Source organism: Sprattus sprattus (genome assembly GCF_963457725.1).
Source record: "Sprattus sprattus genome assembly, chromosome: 14".
NCBI lineage: Eukaryota > Metazoa > Chordata > Actinopteri > Clupeiformes > Clupeidae > Sprattus > Sprattus sprattus.
Genome location: NC_137912.1, coordinates 4,571,156 through 4,578,655, shown reverse-complemented (window position 1 = coordinate 4,578,655; position 7,500 = coordinate 4,571,156). Strand labels below are relative to the sequence as shown.

Below are 7,500 nucleotides of genomic sequence, written 5' to 3'. Positions count from 1 at the left end.
CACACACACACACACACACACACACACACACACACACACAGAACTGTAGCAACAGCTGAGCTACTATCTAGATAACTCCTCTTAAGAAAAAAGCTAAGAGATAGCAGAGCTAAGCCGATTAAGCCAGAATTGAAAGAATGCGTTGAATAAACAGTAAGCACTCTCCACTCACACACACACACACACACACACACACACACACACACACACACACACACACACACACACCCTGGTATTGCTGAACCAAACAGCGATACGCCCGTGGCGATAGCGACTCCAAAGGTCTCCAGGACACCCAGAGTGGAGCGAGGTCAGCAGGCAGGCGAGCACTGATGTCACCACAAAGGCGGAGAGAAAGCTAGAGAGCTTCAAGGACTGTGTGTATATGTACTGCTTGTACTGCTTTGCTTTTTATTTCTTGGAAAAAAAAAAAAAGCAGTTTTTATTGTTACACCAGGTTTTTATTGCTCTTAGCTTGACTGCTCTCTCCCTCGTACGTCGCTTTGGACGAAAGCGTCTTCTAAATGACTAAATGTAGGTGGAGAGAGAGGACGAGAAAGATGTGTCCAGTGCACTGGAACAGCCGGACGCACCCCAGGACGCAGTTGGTTAGGTGCCTTACTCAAGGGAGGGGAAAGTCCAGGGAATCGAACCATTCAGTCCCAAGCCCGCTTTTCTAACCTTTAAGCTGCGCCCGCATATTTGAGTGTGTGCATGAGTGTCTGTGTGTCCATGTTTTGATGAAATCCAGACACCAATATGGCAGTGTGTGTGTGTGTGTGTGTGTGTATATATATACATACATACATATGTACTGCTTCTCCATATGGAAGCCATGCAGAGCTGGTCTATATATGGGTGACGTCTGCCTGGAAACCCATGAGTGATGTCATACCTAATGTGCCGTGTGTGCTCATGTTTCTGTTCCAGGCTTATCTGGGCTGAGAGGGACTCCCAATACCCAATCGCTCACTCTATGACACAAGATAAACCAAATGACGAGCTCACACACACACACACACACACACACACACGCACACACACACACACACACACCCTACTCGCTCGCTAACACAGAGAGCAGGCCTCTGGATGACACACTCCTGTTAATCATACCACATTTCTCCTGTCTTAGAACAGAGAGATACGAGGGGAGATAAAGAAAAGGTAGAAAGAGAAATATAAAGGGAAACAAAGAGTGAGAGAGAGAAAGGGAAAGAGAGAAAGAGAAAGAGAGAAAGAGAGAGAGAGAGAGAAAGGGAAAGAGAGAGAGAGAGAGAGAGAGAGGGAAAGAGAGAGAGAGAGAGAGAGAAAGAGAGAGAAAGAGAGAGAAAGGGAAAGGGAGAGAGAGAGAGAAAGGGAAAGAGAGAGGGAGAGAAAGGGAGAGAGAGAGAGAGAGAGAGATATGAAGAGATGGAGTTCCAAGGGTTGGAATGGTATTGCCCCCAGAGACTGCAAGCACGTGGAGGTTTCATGACGGGGCAAACGGGTCGTTTTCTTTAAAAGCCACTCCAGGGATGAGGAGGCCTGAGATGCCTGTGACCTTTTCCAGATTCGCCTCTCCCTCTCTTCTTTGCTCCCTCTCTTCTTCGCTCCCCCTTCCTCTCTCTCTCTCTCTCCCCCCCCCCCCCTCTCCCTGATCTTCACCCTGGATCTATTTCTGAAGCAGACATTCTCTCAGACTGTGACAGGCAGGTCTGTTCAGTTATGCCAAAATGAGACTCTGGAGACGCCACTTCCCCAATGTGCCAAACATGACCCCCCCCCCCCCCAAAAAAATGTAACTGAAAATAAATAAATCAATACAACTCTGCTTTTCCAAACTGACTCCACCCGAGGAAGGTTTCCATAAGGCTGATGAGCCAGACAGCACACTAATCACCAAAACCACATAAGTGACTAATCACAGTTCGGTCCCCCAATGCGTTGTGTGTAAATCTCTTTTACGCCAAACACACACACACATACACAAACACACAGGCACACACAGACACAAACAAACACACAGACACACAGACACATCTGTGAGGGTGAGAAGTGTGGAGTGGAGTGGAGTGGATGTCTTCTCTGTCATTAAAAGGGGCAGAGGCTTCAAGGGCCTGACCACAGGCAGTGTGACAATGACAGCCTGCCAAATGTACTGGTTACGAGCTGATTGACAGAGTGGGGAACCACAACATGTGATCATCCCAGTTTGACACAAACACACACACACAAACACAGACAAGCACAAACATGTCCATGAAGCACTAATGCAGTGAATCCTTTTCACCCATTCTTTTCATACAAACAGTCAGAACTAAAGTAAACTAAACATGGAATACTACTATAGGGGCACACGGGCACGCACACACACACACACACACACACACACACACACACACACACACACACACACACACACACACACACACACACACACACACACACACACACACACACACACACACACACACACACACACACACACACACACACACACACACACACCTTCTGTAGAGGAAGTCACCACAGATTCAGGCATCTCGCTTAGCAGCTTAAGCTCCAATCTGCATTGCCTCACATGCATTGCTTCCTGTCAGTTGTGATTGGCACAGTAATGGTGACGGGCTTCTCTGTGATACAAGGCACACCATGAAGGTAAACATTAGCCTTCGCTAAATGAATGCGAGGTAACATCCGGTTGGTCACCACCGCAGCAGCACTCACACAGACACACACACAGACACACACAGACACACACAGACACACACACGACTGGTTCTTCAGCTGGTGTGGGGTCCACATGGCTTCCGTCTGAGAAGGCCTGGGGGGGGTGAGCCTGCCCTCACTGGCACCTTTCCATAGATCCCCGTTGCCACGGAGATGGATTTCCAACAACAGAGGAGCACTGTTATGTCATGAGGAAGCTAGCCGGGCCGGGTCACGTCATCACATGAAACTGTGATCACATACTGGGCCTCAGGTGCCGAAGGGAACAGAGGAAGGGAGAAGGAGAAACGAAAGAGAGAGAGCGAGAGACAAAATACCAACTAAAGGGGCTTCTATTAAAAACTATGAACCCTTTTAGAACACAATACCACAGAAGACAACTAACTATGCAATGTTTTGCCTTATCTTAGCAAACTGAAGAAGTGCATCTCAGACCACAATATCCAAAACTGGGTGTCTACACTTTCACATTCACAGAAAGAAAGAAAGAAAGAAAGAAAGAAAGAAAGAAAGAAAGAAAGAAAGAAAGAAAAAGACAGCTGATGTACTCAGCAGTGAGAGCAAAACAGACATACGCTCTTCCATCAGGCTTTTTCCACTCAAACACGCGTGTCAAACTGAGTTTTATGCTTGTGTATGCACCCTTAAGTGGTTTCCATGGTTACACACAATTTGTGTACACTTCACATTCTCGCCCCGCGGTGGTAAGGACTAGTAGTATGACTAGTAATGACTTGCAGTGGGAAAGTACTGTGCAGCAATTTCATGTTTGTCCAAGAGAGTTTACATACCATTCCCCGACTACAGCTTGACAGCTGGGTGCCATCACTGACCTCATACTAACCGGATGGGCTTCAGTGGCAGACACACTCGACACTACAGGCAGAACACGCGTTTAATATCCATCGGCACGGCAACAGCTGCTGGGTACTGCTGATTTCTATCTTCCAATTAAACTATCCAACAACTACTTTAAACAATGGCGTTACAGTTCCTCTGTGATTCCAGAAATTATGACAAGAGGGTGGAAAGTGTGTGTGTGTGTGTGCGTGTGTGTGTGTGTAAGTGAGTATGAGAAAGAGAGAGTGTGTGTGTGTGTGTGTGTCTGTGTGTGTGTGTGTGTGACAGAGAGTGTGTGTAAGTGAGTATGAGAAAGAGAGTGTGTGTGTGTGTGTGTGTGTGTGTACATGTGTGTGTGTGTGTGTGTGTGTGTGTGTGTGTGTGTGTGTGTGTGTGCGTGTGTGTGCGTGTGTGTGTGTGTGTGTGTGTATGTGTGTGTGTATGTGTGTGTGTATGTGTGTGTGTATGTGTGTGTGTATGTGTGTGTGTGTGTGTGTGTGTGAGAGAGAAAGAGAGAGAAAGACCCTGTGTCCTCATAATAGGGGGAAACGGGGGTGTTCCATAAGCACGGGAAAAGCCAGCGTTGTGTCTCCGGGCCGCTTCCTGTGGTTCCCCCTGGTTGCAGCACATGGGTCCGGGCCTCCTTTGCCAACAAAAGCAGGAACTAGGGGCTGCCGCTGCTGCTCTGAGCTTTCACTACTGCTTCAGCTCCAGTTTACCACACCTGTTAACTCTTTACCACTGCTAGCTTAGACCCGGGCCTACATAGTAAGCAGAACCATTATCGTGTCAACGTAGACCTGACAAACAGCGACTGTCACGGAGATAAGCCTTTATCCGTATTCCTATCTTATCATGGGTTTGCTCCACTGGCGAAACAACTCACGAGTTCAGATCAAACCGCACTGTATCTTCACATGGACATGACTGAGCACTGATGATGTCATTCAAAAAGTTCGCTAGTTTAGTTCCATACATTCATTAACAACATCAAGCTAGGTAAAGAGAAATAACATTTATCCGGTAGATAAACATGCGTCGGGGGGAAATTGTGTGTCTACTGCACGGTCGATGTGATAATCTCTTGCCAAAAACCCTTTAGTAAATTACTATAAGATCAGTAGAAAGAATTCATGTAGATATAGCACAGACTGTACAGGTTTCCCCCCAGCTTTTCGACTTCATTCAGACAGATATGACTAAATTGAAGTTAATTTTGCCAATTTTAACTTGTGGGACACGGACACATTCTGACAGATAACTTCACCTACAAGTACGAACCCCGCCCCGCCCTTCCTCGGCGAAACGCTGCAACTCCTGTTCACGCATTCTCCGCATAAGTTGATGGCAACGAGATAAGCCTCCCCTTCGGTGCGTAATCTATCCCAGATCAATTATGTCCTATTGATTAGACTCTGGACTCTAAAGTGTGACTCATTACCTGATCAGTGATCAACCGAATGCCTATCTCTAAATACACTCTGTTCAGGGCTGCACAGGCAAGGTTGCTAGGTTTAGGGTTGCACAAGAAGCAATCAGCAACAACGAAGCTAGGGTAGCCACCTACTAAAGCCAGCTTGCTAAAATGTCAAGGCCAATACAGCCCCATGGTAACTTATAAATGGAAAAATGACAGCGTATTAAGTTGAAACATGACTTCCAATACACTGGCTTGGTGCGCATATGCAGCCAATGGAAAAATACTCTATGCCCCAAGATTTCACATAACGTTAGTAAGCTAACATAGCTTGAGCTAGCTAAGATTAAAACCAGCTGGAGACCAAACTTAATTCAAACAATCAGCTATTCATTCACTTCACTAGTTTAACTATTAACTTGACTGATACCTCTACATAACCGACTACAACTTACAGAAGCATAATACATAATAGAAACATTAGAAAATATGACAGTCCAGGTGAAATGGTCTGAACCGCAGTGTCAGATCACACGAGTTGCGAGTTACCAGCTCATAGACCTGGGGTTGGAAGACTGCCTCAGAAGACTGCAATACTGATGCAAAGTAAAGTGGCTTCGGTTCGTTTACCCAACAAACTCTGAGCGATCGAAAGATCTAGAGAAACGCAAACTTTACTTTACCTTGACGAGGTTTATTCCAACTCAGGTGAGGGATGGAACAGATAAAATAAAAGGGCTGGTGAAAAATTGAGTTCTCCCTTCCCCAGTTTTTTTTTCTCTTTTTTCTAAGCAACACTCCTCAGTCGGCAAATGACCGGGGGAGGCGCGCCTCTCTGACGTCATATCCACCACAGCCTAAATCGAACACATTTTCTGATCACTTTTCGTCCGATTAGAGGTCACTTTTGAGTTTCCAGAATTCATCGCGTTAAAATGGTGCAATGGAAAAACATATCTAACTCACTTGATTCAATGGAGCCTATACCAATTGTGTAGATTTCTTTCACTGCAGATGAATATTTGGTCGTCCCGCCCCCCTTGGAAGTGGTGCGTCCCTGAGGCAGCAAGGTGATTTTCCCGTTATTTACGGACTAGTTTTGGCCGGGCGGTTATTTTAGATGTTGCAAACTTGCTCAGACCCTTCATAACAGTGTACTAATTAGTTGGTCTAAGAATAGTTTAAAAGAAACAACGCTTATGTACATCTGACGACTAAAAAGTATCCTACTGAGGGGTGATTTCTCTCTGAGTGAGCTGATGCTATTTCTGTCTGCTTTGCGACACATTGCAGAATTAGAACCTAATGAGAATAGAATAGGCTCACATTTCATTCCATACATAGACCTCACTGTCACGGTACGTTAAAGGGATTGTTACGTTTAACCCAACCAAAGAAAAAACTGCAACGTTTAAACAGTAATTTAATTTTCTTTTCATGCTTGACAGTCTTGTTGCGCATTATTTAAATATCAATTTAAAAAGTCCTTTGGAGGTCTCTGTAATTCAGTATTTACATACCTTTATGGTTTCAACAGTGGAATCAAGGTTTGTGATAGATAGCATTTCCCCCACAAAGTAAAATAAAAATAACTGACTTTCTTGCGAGAGACACCAACGATGCGGCAGCAGTCTTGGCATCGTTTAACAAAAATAATCATTTCACAAAGTCAGCAACGTCAGTACAAAATGCATACAAGTTGTTTTTCTGTTGGCCTACATGAAAAAAGGCCAACATTTCTCTGACGGCAAAACCATCTGGACAAAATAGCGGGTGGGACATGGGTTCAGCTAAGTGTGCGGATGGGGCAGAAAACATCGAGTGTTAACGGTAATGTTCTATGAACCCACTTGCCAAAAACAAACCCCCCCAGCAGATTCTGAGCTGCTGCTGCTCAAGGTCATCACTATGGGGGCATGTACATTAGTTTGAAGTGCGCTGGGTTGGCATGGCAACTGCGATACAACCTGTGTAGGTCAATTTGACCCTGTGATATTAATCTTAAAAGCCAGGAAGATTGCTGCTTTGCACAAACATTTCAAAAGCGAGGGGAGCGGTATCAAATGACAGCAGTCTTGGTTTCCGCCAATGAACTAAATTAGACCTGAGAAAAAATGAAGTAAAGTAGGAATCTTTGGCTAAGGAGCCATTTTCCTTCCTTGCTGACCTTCTTCACTGTGCTGTTACAGAGACTTTATTTCCTTCTAATGCACTGTGCGGTAGACAACAAACACTGAAGCACAACAACACTATCAGGACACAACGGTGAATTTCAGAAATTATCCTACACCCCACCCCACCCTACCCCACCCCCCAAGGGAAGGTCCACTTGAAAGAAGACATACACTTCCTGCAGAGGAACTGAAGTCGGGTCTACAGCACAAAAGGTCCGGATCTGGTTCAGGTGATTGTGCCTTCATGTTCACTGAGAGGCAGTATCCCTCCATGCACGGCAGCAGGACGGACGTCATCAATAGCTTCGCCATCTCGGATTTTCATCCATTTCATCCATTCAGTCAAGAAGTTACTCT

At 45.5% G+C, this 7,500-nt stretch overlaps 1 protein-coding gene across 3 annotated transcripts in view; it reads right to left on the bottom strand.

Moving 5' to 3' along the window:
- Positions 1–6,148, bottom strand: part of pacsin2 (protein kinase C and casein kinase substrate in neurons 2) — a 35,537-nt gene extending 29,389 nt beyond the window's left edge. For 2 of the 3 annotated variants that reach the window (XM_080851269.1, XM_080851271.1), the window contains exon 1: positions 5,653–5,769. The gene's annotated coding sequence lies outside the window, so the exon portion shown is untranslated. Of the gene's footprint in view, positions 1–5,652; positions 5,770–5,935 lie in introns of those variants that run through there. The other variant, XM_080851270.1, reaches the window with a different exon arrangement.
- Between the last annotated feature and the right edge of the window lie 1,352 nt (positions 6,149–7,500).